The sequence below is a fragment of the Microtus pennsylvanicus genome, chromosome 17, assembly GCF_037038515.1.
Source record: "Microtus pennsylvanicus isolate mMicPen1 chromosome 17, mMicPen1.hap1, whole genome shotgun sequence".
In the NCBI taxonomy this organism is placed as follows: domain Eukaryota; kingdom Metazoa; phylum Chordata; class Mammalia; order Rodentia; family Cricetidae; genus Microtus; species Microtus pennsylvanicus.
The window spans coordinates 13,899,942-13,920,922 of record NC_134595.1 but is presented as its reverse complement, the minus strand read 5'-3'; the positions used below and the strand labels follow the sequence as shown (position 1 = coordinate 13,920,922).

Here is a 20,981-nt window from a genome sequence, read left to right as displayed (position 1 = left end):
TTCAACAGTATTGGTGACATGGGTCAAAAATTCAGGAAGTGGTTCTGCAGACTGCTGGACAAGATTGCAGAAATAACCGTCCCTGTCATTGGGTGTACAAAGTTTGAGAGCCTTGAAGGCTAGGTTAGACACTTGTTGGAAATAGGCATGTAGGCCAATTATGGATTGTGATACAGGATCAGTATATTGTGCACAGCCAGTAAGCATGTCGAGGGTGACATTAAGTCCAAATTGTAAGTATGTATGGGCTTGGATCTCTGCTTCACCATCACAGGCTGAGTGCCACTGGAGGAAAACTGAAGGGTCAAGAACCACCTTTAACACGAGTACCAATCATAATGTGTTTGAAGCTGCATGGCCCATTGTCTGAGTACTTGCTCAAAATAAGGAGAATCGGGGTAGCATCAGTCACCCTCACACACCCCTGTATGGCTCCCAGCCTGCTCCCAGTCTTGCTGCCACTAAGAGGGCCCATAGCTGACAAGGACAGCATTACTGGAGCCTCCAGATTTCACAGGGATGAGATGAACTCGAAGTGCTCAAACATATCACAAATGGACTGAAACCACAGATTTTGGACCCGGCACTGACCCTCCTTATTCAGTGACAGAGGGTACTTGGCTTTGCCCTCGAAGTTGAAAGTGAAGACATATTCACCACATCTTGTCTCGCTGTGACATACCAGGAAGACACCATGTGAGCCATTGCCTCCTTCCAGCACTAACTGGACAGCCTTGAGTTGAAAGTATGCCATGCAACCAAGGATATCCCAAGAGGGACTGATCCCCCTCAGCACTCCCTGACTCTCCCTGTAACAGGAATGACCCTATGGCTGCTTCTGGAGTATCCAGGGGAAGGGGGGGGGGTGAAAAAAGATATACTGTCCTCACTGGGGACTATTCCTTGGTGGGAATATGTGTGTGTGTGTGTGTGTGTGTGTGTGTGTGTGTGTGTGTGTGTGTGTTGGGGGGCAATTCCAGGGGAAACAGTTCTATTGACTCTAAGTGGGAGGTAGCAATGGAGACAGAACTAGTGGAGAAGTATGCTGATGGCCAGTAGGAAAGGCCCCCCGTAAGCCTCCTGTGACAGGCAGTCATTACGCTCACTGGGTCCCAGCATGAGATCCTGGCTGGGCAGACTCGCTGAATGATTCAGGCCCGGCAACTCCAGGCTGTCTGTGTTATCCTTTGTGAGGAAGGAGGTCCCAGGGGCCAGGGGAAGGGTCATGGAATGGGGGCTGATAGCAGGGAAAGGTCCTAGACTTAGGCACTCCTGGACGTCAGACACCCAGGCCTTCACACGAAGTGCATCAGTTGTCTCCAGAATGTACTCTGAAGGTCGTTCTACTTGAACCACAAATGGCATCTCTAGGGCCATGGCCGTGTGAACATCAGTGGCAGCATAACAGGGAATGCGGAGCTGGGGCCGGGATGCCTTGGGTTGTATGAAGAACTCCAAGTGATTTCCTCCTCCTCCTTCTTCACTTCGGAGCAGTAGGTGACACTTCTGCCACTGAGGCTGCCCTCCTCCCCCTGAGGTCAGCCTCGCCGCCCCTCCTCCATGACCCACTCCTGCTGGATCAGGGGCAGCTTCTTCAGCCCCCATAAAACTGAACAGCACTTCTCTCTACCATTTCTGCTCTGTCGTTCAAGGTTCTCCCTCTATGACTCAATCTCAGCCTCTCAAAGCAGTGAGTCCATCTCTCCCCAGGGGAGGTGCCATCACTAGCCAAACCCCTCCCAACTGTCCCAGCACTACCAGAGTTGTTGGATTTGCTTCTCCCACCTACGACTAGAGGACCTGATGTGGTCTCCAGAGTCCTAGCTAGAGAGGAAGGGCCTACAGCCCCTCATTACTACAGGATGCCTCGTACAGAACCTCTGACTGAACGAACCACTGAGCAGAGAGAAAAGTGATTCTTGAGCTTCAGCTTTGAGGAAGTCGTAGAGGAGGAAGGGACTGAGGAAGGAAGGGATCAGCTAGGTCCTCAGGAGATTGAGGGGCCCAACACAGCCAGGGGCCTGCCCATCCTGCAGCTTTCAAGGGTCAAGTCATGTGGTGGTGCAAACTCCACACCAGGGCTTAATGGGGCCCAGACAGCTGGAGAGAGTGACCCTGAGACCCTGGCCACCTCAGCTTTGAAGTGCAGGAACAGTTCAGCAAAACAGCCAGAAAAGGCTGCTTCTGTTCCAGGTTCTGCATATTATGGATGGGTGGTCAAGTAGAGGCAAAAATGGTGGGCAAGATTCAAGGCAGTGCCCTTGCATGGGACTCACAGAACTCTTGCCAACTTCGGGGAGGAGGTGGTAGCTGCACTGGTATTGAAGGGAAAGCCCCATCCTCCGAGAAAGGGGCACCATTCATGATGGACCCAGGAAGAGCCTGTGAGGAGGGGCAGCAAATGGCCAGAAGATACAGAATGAGTGGCAACAACTGCATCTCAATCCCGGTACTTAGCTCCAGGATCAAGCTAGTGGAAGAAGCTGCCATATAAGGAGACTGTTTCAATCCCTGAATGGAAAGGGAATTCAACAACAGTTGAACAGCCAAAGCCTTTCTGTGAATGAAGAGATTTGCCACCTCACTAATGGCCTTTAATAGATGGTCAGTTAACTGGATTGGTTGAAAAGAGAGACTAGGAGAGGAAGTCCAACAGTCCAAACTCCTAAGAGAAGTCGGGACTCCTCCTAAAGCAAGAGAGCCTTCAGACAATCCCAGAGTGGCCCCAGGCGAAACTCATCACTTGTCTTCAGGCTGCTAGGAAGTCCGCCTGAGGACAAGGGTGGAAGGGAAGGGAAAGTAGTGTTTGCAGATTGAGTGTGCTGCTTGTAGTGAGGGACTTCCAAGGCTTGCTAGGCAATAACCATATGCTTACACAGTGTCTCCAGGTAGAAAAGACCTGTTGGAGGGTCCTTTATTGGTTCTACCTCCTGGGTGGTCAGCCCTTATGTGGAGTTACCAAGATGAACCAAGTCATGATGGGGAGTTCCTAACCAGAAGGACAAACAAGGAAAAGAAAAGGAAATATAGCGATAGGAAAGAAAGCCCCAACTCACTAAGGGTTTAGAAAACAAAAATAGGAGTCATTTCATGGAAAACAGCCAGCGGGGTTGAACTGAAGATACCCACAGAGAGTTGGCACAAGGACAGTAGCAGGGGTAGCCAAGCAAGCAAGAAAAAAAAATCCCCAAAAGAGGGTAAGAAGGACCCAGAAAGCGACGAAAAGGAAAAGATCCATCCAGGTTAGCTGCCAGTTATGGTTGTGCGGGTTTATGGTGGCTGCCTGTTGTTCATTCCCCATTTTCCTGGGGGTAGGGGGTGAGAAGACGCACAGGCAATGACACAGACTCCGAGAGATCCCAATTCAGAGCTCCTTATTATAAAAAAAAAAAAAAGTTGGGGATTTTTACAGGATGAGGAAAATTAAGTTGTCGCAGAAACTTTTCTGGTTGGTCCTTTTGAAGCTGTCAGCCGCCGCTGCCGTGTTGTGATTGGCTAGGAGTGCACATCATTAGTTACCATGTTTTTGGTCGGCTGACAGCTTGTTTTGGTCAATTGTGCTTATTCGTTGTGAGTTTGCATGCACTCGCTTGTGCTTGCGCTATTGTCTCAACAGCCAACCTCTTAACTGTCCTTTTTGCCCTTGTCATTTCTTGAATGTGGTCTACACTCCATATATTATTAATATAGTAAACCAGGAAATGTAAATGAATGTTTCCCTGAGTTCTGTGAGGCTCACTAACAAATTAGTCAAACTCAGAGAGATGGGACTGAGGAAGAAGATGAGAAGAAGGCTTTCAAGCAAAGTGCATCTCAGTGATAGGAAGCTAAAAAGGGCTGACCATCCAAATGGAGTCTCCTGGGGCTAATAGCCTGGCCCAGTCACAGAGTTCTTGTGTACTATGCATTATTGAGTGGCTGAGGATGTGGCTCAGTGGTAGTAGAATACCTGTCTAAATTTTATTAGTGTAGGGCTGGGATGTGGCTCAGTAGCAGACCTCAATATTTAAAAACAGGAAGCCCTGAGTTTATCCTCTAGCATCACCAAACAAATAAAAATAACTACCTATCCCACCATTTACCATCTAGCTTTCTGGCCCTTGCTGGCAGGCAAGTTTGCCTGAGCACTACCGGTGGCTTCCTTCTCCTTCCCTTAAGGACCATTTAACACGATGGCCTATTTTTCACCTATAAGAGATTGCCTGTAAGACGTTAGCTTAGTGAAGGTAGTAAGATTTAAAACCCACTGCCTCTGTACTTTCCACACAGGATGGCATGCAATGTCCTTCCGGGATATAGGAAAACAACTTGCTGAGATTTATTCTGACAATTCGACTCGCATGCACAATGCAAAAAATATTTCATCAAGTCATCGTCAATAATCAAGGAGACTAATAAGTAAATATATCAGTAACTCTTTCCCAGGATTTTGTAATAGCGAAAAAGCTGATGATGGGAAGTCAGGGATGGTAACCAAGCCAGAGCAGGGAGGTAGCAAGGGGAGGGCCGAGTCCCCCGCACATCACAAGAGGCCATAGAACATGCCACTGATGGTTGTCATACCATCCAGCCTCCCCTAAATCTCAGTCTCTTGAACATACTAAAGAGAATAAGAAATTCCGTGAGTGTTTGCAAGATAGAAAGAATGGAAAATACAGAAGACAACACGGGTCGGTCAATGCCACATAGGTGTCTGTGGCCACGTTCCCTCAGGAATGCCTCTCACCACATTCTCCTTTTGCAACCTGGTGACAGGGCGGCAAGGTGGGGGTGGTGGTGGTGGAGGGTCAGGGAGGAAAAAGTCATTCATGGAGTCATTTTTCAGTTCATGGAATCTCTCTGAAGTTGAAATGTGGACCTATATTTTGAATTGCTCACCGGCCACTGATTAATTCAGGAGTAAAACATTCATTATAGGGTCATCAAGCTCCCTAACCTGGGTTCTATTTAATCACTAGGCACTTACCAAGCTTTGTGCTGGACACAGTCCCTCCAGGCTCTCTGGCTGACTGGAAAGAAGTGCTAGGCACAGTCTTGGGACATAGGACGGGACTAATGTAAACAGAATAAGCTAAATCAAGGAACTGCTTTCTCACACATCAGAGGGCACCGTCCTGTTTCAGAGCCATGGGTCTGGGGATACAGACAGTGTCTGAAAAAGGAAGCATGGCCCAGGAAGAAGAAGGAGAAGGAGGAGGAGGAGGAGGAGGAGGAGGAGGAGGAGGAGGAGGAGGAGGAGGAGGAGGAAGAGAAGGAGGATCAGAAGAAGAAGAAGAAGAAGAAGAAGAAGAAGAAGAAGAAGAAGAAGAAGAAGAAGAAGAAGAAGAAGAAGAAGAAGAAGAAGAAGAAGAAGAAGAAGAAGAAGAGAGAACACTGTGTTGCTAAGGCTGGCCTCAAACACCTGGTCCTCCTGTTGTGGCCTCCCCACTACTGAGATGACAAGCATGCCCCACCACACATGGCAGAAACGTCACTACCCTTGTGCTGGCCTTCCTTGCCTAAGGTTACTCACCTCTCTTATAAAATACTGGTCTCCCCTGGGAAGGGAAGTGTCTGCAATCATTACTGTGTCTTCACCGCATGCTCTTTGAACATAGTGGAAATTCAATAAATATTTCATTGAGTCATTCAGCAAATATTTACTGTGCACCAACTGTATACCAAGCACTAAACCAGCATTTAAAATATACACCAGTTGACTAAAGCAGTCAAGACTGCTCTGCTCTCAAAAAAAAAATATGTTTGTCAAATCAATGAATAGCACACATAACAGAGACTCTGATCTGGAGTAACAAGCGGAAGGAAGCCAGCAGCACATTCATGGAGGGAAGAAGATGGGTGGTGGTTCCGAAGGCACAGTGAGAATCAAAAAGATCCACTCTCCTGGTGACCCTACTGTGAATCACTGGAGCCCTGACCCAAGTTTAGCTCCCACAAACTCACAGCATAAACAATGCCCTCCAGTCCCTCGTGATACAACATGGCTTACAACAGACTGAACAAGAGCCCTGGTTCAGCTCCCATCCAGCCTTCCTGAAACACAAAAGCAGGCCAAGAACACTAGTGAAGGAGACTCTGAAAAAGTCAAGGGTCATCTGCCTTTCTGCACTGCCCTTGACTTTTTGCTCAAATGGTGACAATCACAAGAATGTTCCTGATCCTCTTAAGTACGATTTGATAGTCCTTGAACCAAGTTAAATGTGGGATGTGCCTAAGATGAGAGAGGATGATACAGGTCCTGTAAGAACCCCACTTCTCAAGAGTCAATGCCACAGTCAGACTGGCAAAATGATGGCTCACTTACCTGCCTTTAAATTTTTAATGTTTCTGTTGGGTGTTTTGCCCACATGTATGTCTGCGCATCACCTGTGTGCCTGGTGCCTGGGGAGGCCAGAGGAGGGCCCTGGACCCTGGGATTACCATTACAGATAGTTGTGAACTGTCCTGTCAGTGCTGGGAGCTGACAGGTCCTCTGGTCCTCTGGGAGAACATTCAGTGCTTTTTTTGTTAGTTTGTTTTGAGTGTTTGTTTTTCTTTGTGTTTCTTTGTGTTGCTTTGGAGCCTGTCCTGGCACTCCCTCTGTAGATCAGGCTAGTCTGGGACTCACAGAGATTCACCTGCCTCTGCCTCCCTGAGTGCTGGGATTAAAGGTTTGTGCTACTTTCATTTCCTGGCCATTCAGACCCAAATAATCATACATAAACTATACTAATTTCAACACTGGCCAATGGCTCAAAAGTGCAGTCTCCGTTTACACACAATTCCTCATGCCCAATATCTGATATAACTCTAATTTATCTCATTATTTTTCTGGGGATTATTCTTAACCCTGCTAGGGGGTAGGTGACTATTTAAATAAGGCACTGGAGACATGGTTCAATGGTTAAGAGTACTTGCTACTCTTCCAGAGGTTAGAGTTCAGTTCCTAGCACCCATATCAGGCAACCCCCTACAGCCTGTAACTCCAGTTCTAAGAGATCTGCCACCCTCTTCCCTCCATCAAAGACTCCCACACACATATGGCATACACTCACACAGATGTACACACTTAATACATGAATAAAAAAATAAATCATGAAAATTAAAAAATAAATAAATAAATAAAAGGCTTGTGCTACCACCGCTCAGCATGGTTTTGGCTTTTGAGACAAGGTTTCACTACGTAACCCTGGCTGGCTTGATACTCACAGAGATCTGCCAACCTCTGTGAGATTAAAGGAGCATATAACCCCACCCCACACAGCAAGTACTCCTAACTGCTGAACCCTCTCTCCAGTCCCAGGTTCACTTGTTTTTAAAAGAAACTGTAAATCACCGTGCTTTAGGGGCTTGTATGACTGTAGATTCTGTAGAGTACAAAGTGAATCACTCACGATCATTCTTTAATATATTCTTTAATACTTGAACATATTCACCTTCTATTAACCTAAGCCCCTCCCCCTTCTGCTACTTCCACTACTTTACCTTTATATCTCCCTCCCAATTTCCACATGTGTGTGGGGGGGGTGCAATTGTCTTCCTGAGTGTGGTTTATTTCACTTACCATCTCCAGCTCATTGTATCTTCCTGCAAATGGCACAATTTTACTCCTTGTGACTTCAAACAAAACCAAACCACCCTTGTGCCCATGTACCAAAGGACTCATCTGTGAATGGGCACATTCATTTGTAGAATAATAGTTGACTTTTCGTGAAGTCCCTCTTTAATCACAGCCCCAAGGTCAAGTCCCCTCCTCACGTTTCAGCAATAGCTATTCTTGTCAAATCACTATACTCTCCTGGACTTTTTTCTATGTATTTACATGCGTGTGCCACTTTATTTTACTTCATTGAAATGATTTAAAGTTAGTCCTTCAGTCTCAGAGCCTTCTTTGTTTTCTACAATTTATCTTAGAAGTCTTTTCATGATATTACATTTAAATATGTCTACTATTATTAATTTGTGTGAAGAATTATATAACTTTGCAATTATTTAACATTATATGTTTAATAAATCTACTACTAATAAACATTTAACTCATTCCCAATTTTTTATTATCTCAAACAGTGCAGTGATGAGCAACCTTATATACATCCCTTTCTATGGTACAGGCGCTTGTCTAGAGAAGATATTGACAGATGAAATGGTTGGGTGTTGGGGATCAGACATGCTCTTTAATGTATCTTATGATTTGAGTCTCAAGAGTGCCCACAGTTTCATGTATCAAAGGCTTGATGCCAGCAGATGGCATTATCTGGAAATGTAGCTAAAGCTTTGAGCAAACCCTAGCATGGTTGACTGTGGATGAATCACTGCAGGCAGGTGTTTAATATTCTCCCACCCTTACCTCTCTCTGCTCCATGTCTACCAGGCACTGAAGAAACTTCTCTGCTATGTGTTTCCACTGCCATGTTGATCGTTCTAAATGCATGACACCCAGGAGCCGTGAATTGAACCTCCTGAAACTGAGTCTTATTGTTCCTTCACATGTTCTCTTGGGTATCTGGTGTCAGAGGTGACCAGTTTGCCTGCATTTACTGTCTCTCAGCACAGTGTAAGCATGAATACCCTCCTGTGGATGTTTACAGGGTCATCTTTTCTCCAAAATTATTTTTAAAATTTCCTCTAACTCTCACCAGGCCTAGTTTTGTTGGCTTAGTTAAGGTTTCTCTTGTTGGGTTATAATACTTTGAAAAAAGGGTTTATTTGTCTTAACTATTATAGTCCACTCTGGTTGTTTGAAAGAAAACAACCTCCAAAGGGAGTGTCACTATTAGGAGGTATGTTTCTGTTGGAGTGGGTAGGGCCTTGTAGTAGGAAGTGTGCCACTGTGGGTGTGGGCTTTAGGTCTCCTTTGCTCAAGCTATGTCTAAAGTGGCAGACAGTTCACTTCCTGTTGCCATGGCTTGCCATGATGATAACAGACTAAACCTCTGGAGCTGTAAGCCACCCAATTAAATGTTTTCCTGTATAAGAGTTACCGTGGTGGCCATGCAAACATGGTATCTCCTTGTAGCAATTGCCCAAACTAAGACATCCATGGTCAAGGGGAGGAAAGTAGAGGTAAGAACTGATGCACAGACTATGGAGGAATGCATCTTTCTGGCTTGATCAGTCTGTTTTCTTATACCACCCAGGATCACTTACCCAGGGGGGTACAACTCCCAATGGCCTGGGTCTTTCCACATCTATCATTAATAAAGAAAATGCCCTATAGACTTGCCTACTGATAACCCAATGATGTAATTTCCCATTGAGGTTCTCCTTCCCTGACGATTCTACCTTGTGTTAAACTGACCAAAAAAAAAAAAATTCTAGCCAGCACAATGTGCCAGTCAGGTGTGAAATACGGGCCTTTAATCCTAGTACTCAAGAGACAGATGCAGGCAGATAACTGTGAATTTGAGGCCAGCCTGGTCTACAGTAAGTTCCAGGACAAGGAGAGCTATAAAGTATCTCTCTCTCTCTCTCTCTCTCTCTCTCTCTCTCTCTCTCTCTCTCTCTCTCTTTGTATTTGTGTGTATGTGTGTGTGTGCCATTGGAAAGCTTTAGATAATGAGTTCTAATGGCCATGTGGATGACGGTCTTCCACTAAACAGAATGGCTATCATCTAACCTTTCAAGACAGTCTACATATGACAGAGAAGAGAGTAGAGTACCGGGGGAAAAACAGCAAAACAGACAGAAGGTTGGGAACAGGTGCAGGCATGTGACCTCGAGTACAGCTCCCCAACACTGCGCATCCTGATACATTTCCCTTCTGTACACAGTTGCCCACTTCATACAGCCACCATAAGATTTGGCACAAACCAACATGAAGACAGTGGGGAGGCTCCGGGTGCCTTTGTTTCTGCCTCACATAGCCCAAACACAAAAAGATGGAACAAATCCTTTGCTTTATCATTGCGTTCGCCAAAGTCCACACCAAGACACATTTAAGGAAAACAGTAGCTGGTCACAGAGCAGAGCTCAGGTGTTCCCTCTGCCAGACTCCACCGGCACAGCAGTCAGAGCTCCCTGACAGGTGTGTGGAGGAGTCCTTTGCCCAGGGTGACCTCAGCACAGCAGTTCTCAGAACCAGATACAAACTGGTCTCAGCTGGGAAGCTTCATTAAATAAAGACTCGGAGGTCCGGGAAATCCAGACCACATTGATTGGGATGTGACTCAATTTATGGTCTAGGATGTTTCAAGGTCTCCATCCACCCCGAAGACTGTGAAATGGGGCAGGGCAACTTAGGCTGCAAAATTCGATGCTCTGAAATTAGGGAAGAAATTTGGGGATTTTCTTTTCTCGTAACTTATCTTGAACATTTTAAAAGACAAGAAAGAAAGATGAGATGTAGCATCAAGAGAGAAGTTCAGCTGGGCAGTGGCTGTGCACATGCCTTTAATCCCAGCTCCGGGGAGGCAGAGGCAAGCAAACCTCTGTGAGTTCAAGGCCAGCCTGGTCTATAAGAGCTAGTTCCAGAACAGGCTCCAAAGTTACAGAGAAACTGCCTTAAACAACAAGGGGGGGGAGGGGGAGGGTTCAGAATTGAAAACACATTAGATAAAAACAACACGAGGTACAGAACTTGAACGAAACAGTCTAGAAACAGGTGAAAGATACCAGACTATGTTGCGTGTTAGGGAAAGAGAAATGTACACGGAATTTTAAAGATATTCTTGTATAAGACAGTTTTAAGGTTGAACGAAATGTTTAACTATAAGAATTCTCAGTTAATTTCTTTTCTTTTCTTTTTTTTTTTTTTTTTTTTTTTTTTTGGTTTTTCGAGGCAGGGTTTCTCTGTGGCTTTGGAGCCTGTCCAGGAACTCGCTCTTGTAAACCCGACTGGTCTCGAACTCACAGAGATCCGCCTGCCTCTGCCTCCCGAGTGCTGGGATTAAAGGCGTGCGCCACCATCGCCCGGCCCTCAGTTAATTTCTTTATAAAGTTCAGGGAGGCAGAGGCTCCGATGGGCTTCAGATAAAAGAGAGATGGAGGAGCCCTCCCACCCAGCGCACCTCAACCAGGCAGATAGCCATGTGAGGTTCAAGTCCCATTACAGAATGTTCTGAGGAAATGGAGCCTGGGACTTAATCGGTGAGATGGGCCCAGTGCATGAAGACTCTCTATGGAGTTGACTTTCCAGCGGGACCCAGGAACCCAAACTCCCACCTTTTTGTTTTGTCTTCCGGAGTGAGAAGTGCTCTGTCTCCGACTGTGAGGTCTAATCACTTACCCAGCAGGGGCTTCCTGCTCCCCGCCGGGATCTCAAATACCCTTAGGTTGGATTCCCTTACTTCTTCCTAAGGGAAAGCCAGTAGGAGCTTCCTCTCTGCCCGCTCATTCTGAAGTATTTATCAAACCCATTCCGCCCCAACCCCAGCGCGAGGGGGATGGTACCCCCTGCTTCAGACCCTGCCAAACTGGATCTCACAGAACCTCTGTGCCCAACGCCCCCTTTCCTTCTAAACACTGCGCTCCTCTCCTTGACCCAGCACTGAAAGTGCCAGGTAAGGCCCCACTGAACTGAAGTCTGTCTCTCAGCCTCCCACCGAACACTTGGGAACCAAGACAAATTCAGCAAAAAAAATGCTGGCGACTTCTGTCTGAACTCACAATCAAATCCAAACTGTGCACGCGGAGACTTCGATAGCATGGGACACTCTGCCTTACAGTAGCTCCGTGGCAGCCAGTGCCTGCCAGCACAGTTCTCCAGCAGAGTCCTCAGGGCAGCTCACTAGGAAACAAAATGTCCCAGGGCTCAGCTCAGAGGGACTTCTGGGCAGGGTCTCATTACACCCGTCTTTCCAGAGGGCAGGCATATAGGGAAAGTCAGGTTTAGCAGACTTGACAGACTTCTCTGCTGCAATTCTTTCCTTATCTTCATATACTGGACCACACACCCTTTGTTCAGATACCTGTTCATACTGAATGGCTTTTGCATCCTTCAAAATATTCCCAGAAACGTCAGTTTGGTTTTTCCACGATACCTTCTGCTAAGACATAAGCTTGTAGCGTTACTAGCTGATAAGCCCCCTCTGCGCAGACTAGAGGGGGAAACGCATTCCTTCGCCTAGACATATTTTCCACTCCAACCATTGGAAAAAATTCTAATGCAGACTTTACTGGGACAAGGTACCCCATAGAAGTTAGATGGAACTTCATTGCCATCTACTGGAAGATTTCTGAATTGTACCAAACTGCTATGTACTTAGAACTTGATTAATCTTTACTGCCAACTTGATTGGATTAAAAAACGCACGGGGAGTCCGCGTAGTGAAGCACAGCTCTAGGTAGGACTGAGAGGGCATTTCAGTAGGCAATTAGATGATCAGGACTCTGGTGGATTCACAATATGATGGGTTTTTATTGGCGGGGGGGGGGGGGATGATCGGGAAGAGCATTGGATAGTGGTTAAAGGTAGTTGAGACCTAGCTGGAGGAGGCAGCTCACCCAGGCTGATTTCTTTGGGCTACGTAAGAAATATTAAGCATGAGTCTTTTCTACCAAAAACCATTTTAAAAAATGTGTTTAGGATAAGGAGTTCGAGTGTTTTTATCTCCCTACACAGTACAACCTTTTTTACTCAAATCCCCACTTCCTTATCCTAGGAATTCGATAGCCTGGAGCATTGACTCTTTTCCCTTGGAGCAGTGCCTCCTTTCCCCTTCCTCCTTGGTTTTCAAAGCACCAAGTTCTCTTCAAACTAAGCCAGCTGAGTAGGGCAGTTAGGTGAGACCCCAGCCAGTGGGGAAAAGACAGACCTCATCTTCCTGAGAATAAAACCCAAGTTCCTGTCTAGGAGAGGTCCCTCTTCGTGAACACACCCTCTTGATCAAGAGTTATGTTTGTACTTCCCAGAAATGTCAATCGGATTTGTGGCCTTTTTCTTTGAGACCCTGAATTTGCTTCTAACAGATGTGTATCTCTGTGGACCCCTCCTGTAACCTCTCTGCTTTCTGTCTGCACAAAGAGTTCCTTTGCCACACTCTGCCTCTTCCATGAGGTTTGCCGAGTGTGTGGGTTGACCATCTATGTCCTGAATCCTCTGAAACAGTAGCCAGAGCAAATCCTTCCACTTTGAAATATTCTCTCTGGGATGAAGAGGTACTCGGTACTCACTGCTCTGGCAGAGGACACAGGTTCAGCCCCAGCACTCACAAGGTATCTCACTTGTAATTCTAGTTCCAAGATATCCATTAAACTCTTCTAGTCTCCACAGTTTCCTTCAGACACACGGTACTCATAAATTCCTGTAGGCACACAAAAATAAGAAATCTTAAAAATGAATAAGTTGTTCTACGAGGTATTTTGGTCACAGCTTGGTGAAAAGAACTACTGGCTGCCGTCCAACACCAGGCTCCCCATTTTTCAAAGGACCCCAACTTGTCCATATGTGATTTCTAAGGACTGTGGTTAAAAATAGAGTATTTCTGACATTTTACGTGTAACAAGGGTATGCAGGAAACAGTTGTGGTGGTCATTTGGGGGCTTCTACTATGTAACAGATGGTTGCTACAGAGGAAGATCCCAGAATCAGTTATCCTGGAGAGAGGGAGTAAAATTAATTTTTAAAGATGTGTTTTGTAGCTTTAATAAAAATAGGAGAGGATAGTTAGGGCTTGGCAACCCCATTGCTAAATTCTGGGGGCCAGATGAAAGATAGGTACACAGGCACACTTCCCTATAGGTCATATTGGAGTCAAAGCTACTGGTGAAACCTGAATTTTAGTCATACATCCATGGCCCTTTTCACTTTAGGAACATATCCTGAGGACAAACCCATCACCAACACTAAGAGTGACTCTAACAGCTGACTTTGACTTCTCCAAGACGCCAATCTGAAAAGGCAGGTGGAAGATGACAAGGTCACGTTAATGCATGACCCAGGAAGCTCATGTCTTTGCTAGCAAATTGCTTTAGTGAGTTTGCTTCCTGAGACAGTGGCGGTGGCATCGCCTTCCTCCACACTGCCAGTCATTTGTCTAAAACATGAATCCATACATGAGTCTCTGTCTCCTTCTAGAATGCCAGCCACGTAGAAGGCCTCTGACCCTGTTCCACCTGCAGCCACGGGTCTCCCACACTCCAGTCACAATAACCTTTCCTTCCTGACACTCACTGTCACATCCAATTGCTCTGTTCATTTATTTTTCATTTCTCCCTTCTCAAGGGAAAACAGCGTCTACAAGATACATAAAGGCGAGTCCACCTTATTAACTGTTACTAACCGAGGCCAAACCAGTGCTATGCATGCTGCCCAACAAGGGCTTGGAAGGCTTTGCCAAAGGAGTGAGGTATCTCTCTCTGATTGCAGTGTTTCTGCGAAAACTTACACCTGATCTTTCACCACAAATGAGTCCCTAGATGCTGCAAATAGTGTGACCCTACCCCTACCCATCTTCCAACACTTCTATTAGTTTCTTTTTTACACTACAATCAAATATCTGAGGGAAACCACATAGAAGAAACACTCATTTTGGCTCAGGAGGTGGCCAACTGGTGCCAAGCAGAAGGAACTTACAACAAAGGGAAGCTACTCAATTAGGCCAGAAATCCGAGAAGAAAACAGGAATGGCGTGGGGATGTGGGAACAGTCCAGAGATACATTCCCAGATACCTTCCCCTAGTATCTTACTTCCTCCAGCTTGGGCCTATGCCCCAAAGTGTCCAGAACCTACCAAGAGAGCGCGGCCATCTGGGGGCCACACCCAATATGAGAGGGCAGACATTCAAATTCAAATCACAGAAACAGAAGCTGGCACCGACTAGAGTTGGACCAATCTATTGTTCTCCTGGGGATTTGGACAAGACTCAGCTCAGGGCAGCAAGGCGTAAGGTTTCACTAGAAAACAGAGAAATGAAGAGTAACAGAGAGAACATGGTTGTCTTTGTGAGGAACACAATGGCAGAAGCCAGGAACACAAAGCCAGTTTGTCGGGGAGAAGAAGGGTATGGGAAAGAAGGAAATGGAGAGAATGTGAAGGGCAGAGAAAGAGGGAGAAAAAATAAATGAGAAGCAGGAAGAGGGGAGACTGTGGGCTCATGGGAGCAGCCTGACTCCAGGCCATGACTTTATGCTCTCATAGGTCTTGGTCAATCATATATTCCACAGAAGTCACCGCTGTACTTGCTCTTTCCAGTAAATTCTCTTTCCTGCCATGACTTAGACCAAATACATGCTGAGTAGGTCATAGCTTCCTTCAGATGAAAGGCCGCTGGCAGCAGGGATGGTTTCTCACTTCCAGAGACTGAGCTAGTAAAATCAAGATGGCCGGCAGCAGACACTGTAAGCGGACGAACGTTGCCTGTTCTCTACGTACAAGTCCAGTTTCATTTTTCTTCTTACAGGTTACAAAATAGACTCAAGTTAACTGTTGAGATTAGAGATTTGAGGACCCAAGTTTGATTCCCAGGATTCACATGGCTCACTCCCATCTGAAACTCCTGTTCCAGGGGGTCTGGCACCATCTACTGGCTTCCGCTGGCACTGCATATATATGCTGCACATGCAGGCAAACATTGGTACAGGTAAGATAAAAATAGTAATTAAAAAGCATAATGTTAAACAACACTAACCCTCAAATAGCCTTTGTATGGCATTTTATATTGACAGCCTAGGAGGAAGCAGTACACTCTTTCATTTGTGAACAGCCTAAATGTTTAAAAGAGAAATTACTACAACCCCAAACCAAAGCCTTCCTCCCCTTTCTCTCTCTTCCTCCCTCCCTCTTTCTGCAGGGAAAGCCTGTATGCCTGAGGCTGCAGGATGACTTACCAGAGGTTCAGCTCTGCAAACTGCCAGGTCCTCAGCAGAACTCTCCACATTTTGCAGATTTCAGCTACAGCTTCTGCTGACTGGAGCCACCCTTGAAGCTGATTTGCATAAAGCTTTTGGCCTTGTTCACTCAAGAAAATTGAGAAGACAAACGAGAGTGTCAAAGCAAGCTTATTAAAACGTTGCATTCCTCTACAGCATGGCACTCACTTCCATAGGCATCATACGCAGGCTCAGAGACTTCAGCGTTCTGTGAGAGCAGTTCCATCCTGGGAACCTGGAGAAAGAAGAAAAGCCCCATCAGATGCACACCAAGAGAACTGGCTTAGAACTCACGATGAAACAACCTATCACCATCATCACCATCACCATCACCATCACCATCACCATCACCATCATCATCATCATCATCATCATCATCATCATCATCCAAGTGTATTTTCCCTTCAGCTACCACCCTTGGTAGACTGGGCTCCCAAAAGACCTAAGATGAAGAATTGACAGTGAGACGCGCCCAGAAGGTGAGCCCAGCACTATTAGTGGGGACTGTGGATGTGACGCAGAAGAGAGTGTCAGTCAAGAGAACATGCCAACACACAGGTGCTACCGTGGATCATGAGAGGTCAATTCCCTGGAAAATTCTGGAAGTCTGTAGGACGCATCTTGGGATACTCTTCACCCTTCAGAGGTGAGGTAGCTGGGTTGTTCATCCTCACAACCCCATCACTCATTTCCAGCATTGGCTGATGGCTGCTTCCAGGGACCTTCACCCTCCCACAGTGCTTCTGAACTGTCCCAGTCTTGGGAGCTCCTGGCAGAGCTCAGGTGCCTGCAGGACAACTCAGGGCAGGGTGATGCCAGCAACTGCACAGATGCCCTACCTTCCACCGTTCTGCTACAGGGCACATAGCAGCTATCCTGGAGTCAGGAAGGTAATGGTATCTAAAGAATCTGACAGTGATATGTCACATCTCCAAGCAAGTGTAGCACAGTTTGGCACCTAGTGCACACGACCTCTGTATTCTGAGATGGAAATGACAAACCACCAAAGCAAAGTCCTGACCAGGAGTTTCTGTCCCTCCATCTCCTTAGGACCCCAGAATAAAGACTTTCAGACCAGATTTTACTCAAGAAGACACATTAAAAATGAGACATGGACTTTCAATCCTAAAGCAACTGTTCTCAACTTTGCCGGGATCCAGTGGTACCCAATGCACTGAAAAACTGGCTATTTTTTCTTTTTGTCTGTAGGGAAATCAAGCCTCCCACCCTACTGTACCCCACCCCCTGCCCTGAAACACTTCCATCTCCCTCTACACTGTTCTTCTGTGGTGAGAAGTCCAGCCTTACGGAGGGGCTCAATTTGATCTGTCACTGGAGCATTCCTGATTCATGTGCTAATTTTTACATCTACTTCAAAGAAGTTTGCCAGATGCTCTCAATATGTATGCATTTGATGTCTTCTCTGTTGCTAGAGGGTCTCTCCTTACGTGAAGAGCCCACACTTCTCTACTCCCCCACAGCTACAGACATGTCAGAGTTAATCAAATCAGAGTCAAAGAGGAGTTGGAGGGTTGTAATAGAAAAGGCCTCTTAATTACAAAGCCTTGACAGCAAATCCTTGGATTCTATTGTGCCCAGAGCTAGCTAAAGCTGTTCTCAGTGTGTGCCCAGGAGGTATTTCCTAGAGAAGGCAGCACAGGCCCCGCGTTATCTAACTGAGGTACACAGGTACACAGGTTATGAGAAGTATACTGCAGAACTTGGCATGGTGTCTTGAGGAAGACGAAGAAGAGATCTCTCAGCAACAGAGGTTAACCCAAGCAGGAAGGCCTCCATGCCTCTGTCACAGAAACCCTGTGCACACAAAGACTGGTCCCCAAGCACCAGAAGCAAGGCTGTAGTAGGTCACAGAAGCAGAGCAACAACTCAACTTGCTTGAATTATTGTTGAGAACAATAGCGTATGCCCACCTGTGAAGACTTACAAGAAGCAGCTCAGAAACTGGAAAGGTGGTTCCACAGCGTAAAGCACTGGCTGCTCTTGCAGAGGACCTTGGTTCAATTCCCAGCACCCACATGGTGGCTCACATTTATCTGCAATTCCAGTTACAGGGGATCTGATATCTTCTGTCCTCCATTGGCACTGGACTCGTGGTATGCAGTATTTGTATGTAATTTCTACAAACATAAAGTGACATAGTCTTTGTCCGCAAATTATGTACATTCTTCTGAATATTTTAAATCACTTATAGGAAACTTAGTAGTAACACACAGCAATTTTACATACATAGCTTTTCTACCATATTGTTAGGTAATAGTGATTTTTTTTTCTAGTCGGAATAAGCTCAGTACAGACACAGCTTTTATTCTAGTATTTTCTACCTGCAACTAATTGAGTTCACAGATGTGGAACCCATCAATACGGACTTCTGATTGTAGTATCTAAAATTCTATTGCTATAAAATGTCAAAAATAGGCAAGTCTATGAAATTAGGTCAGCGTCTTTTGTAAGCTAAAATAAGCTCAGACTCCCTTAAAATGTTTTAAAAGCTAAAAAGCATGTAAGATAGATAGATATGTGCACACATTGGCTGCCAAGCTTGCCTGCACCTATGCTTCACCTGGCCGTACCCAAATGCCTTAGAGACTAAATCAGGCATTAAGTGAGAAGTTAATGGTTTCAGCTTACATCTAGCACATAGCAGAGTTTGGGAACCACCAGCCTAGACTGACTCCCAGATGTGTTCTGACTCAGCTGGCTGGAGAAGAGCTTGTGATTCTGAGCTGCCAGGTGATTCTGAGAACCTCTGGTATGAGAAATAAAAACCGCCACCTCTGCAGCCGCTTTCCCTCTTCTCCCACAGAGATGCACCGGTGACATGTGGGGGACTTAGTTCCTCTTGGGAAATCAGGGCTGCAGAGGCGACTTAACAGTAATTCTATTCCTGAAATGTTATGGATTGCAGTGTGGACTGAGACCTGTAAGCCAATTGCAGGATGTGTCTTTTTGTGTTGTTTTGTTCTTTTCAAGACAGGGTTTCTCTGTAGCTTTGGAGCCTGTCCTGGAACTTGCTCTTGTAGACCAGGCTAACCTCGAACTCATAGAGATCCGCCTGCCTCTGCCTCCCAAGTGCTGGGATTAAAGGCGTGCGCCACCACCTCCCGGCAGGATCTGTTTACTCTGTCTTGTTCAGTGTGACCAAAGAAACTTGAGCAGCTAGCAAGGTTAGAAGAATGGGTCAGGGCATTTTACCAACACCATAGTCACAGAGAGTGGAGGTACTTAAAACCCTGATCAAACTGTTCAGTTAGCTTCCAGGAAGGCCTTTCCCACCTCTGGTTTCCTCGTATGTGAGACAACAGGTTTCCATCTTGACTGCTTCTCTAAGTTAACACACAAGGTGTCCGAGGGAGTTCAGCCTTAGACCTAAGTGAGAATGAGTGATGCAAATGTTCTTTATGCCAACCTTGTTCACCTCACATTTGGGCAGTCTTATGAAAATGAGCAGTAGATAAGTGGGTTTGAGGAAGGGTGTGGTGTGGGAACTCCTGAAAGCATTCGGAGAACAATGCCACGGTGCGCACTTCCTCTCCAAGCTAGGCAGCAAGCAACATGGAAATGATTGTGATTGATTGTGATTGTGTCTCCTGGTAGTGACGGAAGCTACACCCACAGAGTCTCACCAACATGACTACCCAATGTGAGCAGAACAAGGATGACATCAAAGGATGTGGCAAACTGGACAGAGGAAAGTCCCCAAGTCCTCATCCCCACCTAAAGGACTATAGGCAAATGAGGAAAGCTGGGAGTTGGAGAGGTAAGCTTCCCCAACTGATTGTCCAGTGTGACAGTCAGTCCTGAAAAGATACATACAGATAGCATTATACAGACAGAACCTGCTATATTTAGGAATATATATGTGTATCCACATGCATAAATCTATGTAGTAGCTATTGCTAAGAGGCAGTGGATTTGAAGGAGAGCAGCCAGGCTTTGGAAGCAGAAAGAGGAAAGGAGAAATGTTGTGATTTAATTGTAATCTTAAAAATAAAAGAAATGGGAAAAATAAAAGATATCATCAAAGGAAAGAAAGAGAAAATGATGGTGAGGTAAGACAAATTGCTACTCCTGGGGTTATGAGAGAGTCAGAGCCTGTGCATCAGGCTGGGCGCTTCCTTCCATCTTTAATAAGCTAATTAAAAGAGTGGGGGACTTGATTGGGGGAGGGGGAGGGAAATGGGAGGCGGTGGCGGGGATGAGACAGAAATCTTTAATAAATAAATAAATTTTAAAAAAGCAAAAAAAAAGAGTGAAATCAATAGAGGAAGGCAGAAAATGTGACCACATTGGGAAAGGGGACAAAAAGATCTAGTGACATTCCCCACCCTAAACCCTAGTCCATTTTCAGGGTCCCTGAGTGACATTTTGGACTGAGGAGAAGGCTGTAGATATGTATGGTGAAGCATCCTAGTCAGGGTGTGGTCAGGCTTCTCACTGTTCTGCTTCAGTCTCTCCTCCAAGAAACCTGCTCCCTCTCTGACTGGCTCAGGATATAGGATTTTTCTTCTCTCAGTAGGAGATTCCTGGAGGAATTCTAATTTCTTGGGATCCATAAGTTCAGTATTGGCAGAACCAGAAGAGAGGGAAACAGTGTCTTTTACGATGCCTTATCTATCAGGCTAGTTATTGCTAGAACACAGTGAAGGGTAGAGAAGTGTTCAAGAGAAAGGGTCAGCATGGTTTCGGAACACTGTCCTTGTCACAGAAGAGAACAAGAGAAATCCAGACCAGCCTCTCCCTTGGGAAGCAAACAGGATGAAAGGAAGGGCTGGGAGCTGTGTAATGCAGGGAGCCTCACAGCCATGATGATATTTAATCCACATGGTACCCACCAGTTTCAGGTTATTCAGCAGAGAAGAGGCATGTGTGTGTGTGTATGCATGAGCGTATCTGTGTGTTTATGCACACACATGTATGCATGTGGTATGTGTGTGTGTGCATGTGTATATATAGACATCTGGTGATTCTGCTGTACTAAAATGATGAGAAATAAACCCTAATTTTCCAGAGTGTAAGGCACATCAACTAGATGTTTATTCCAAGCGCATCTGCAAAATACAAACTAAAGACTCCCACCTGAATTCCAGCTCACTCCTGAATTCCTGAAACCATTCTTACATCTAAGGACTATCAAGAAGAGAGAGAATATGATCTTCAAGAATAAAGAGATTAA

General features: G+C 45.7%; 1 pseudogene; it reads right to left on the bottom strand.

Moving 5' to 3' along the window:
• Positions 1 to 461: 461 nt before the first annotated feature.
• On the bottom strand, positions 462 to 2,364 carry LOC142836929 (SH2B adapter protein 1-like; annotated as a pseudogene).
• Positions 2,365 to 20,981: the final 18,617 nt, after the last annotated feature.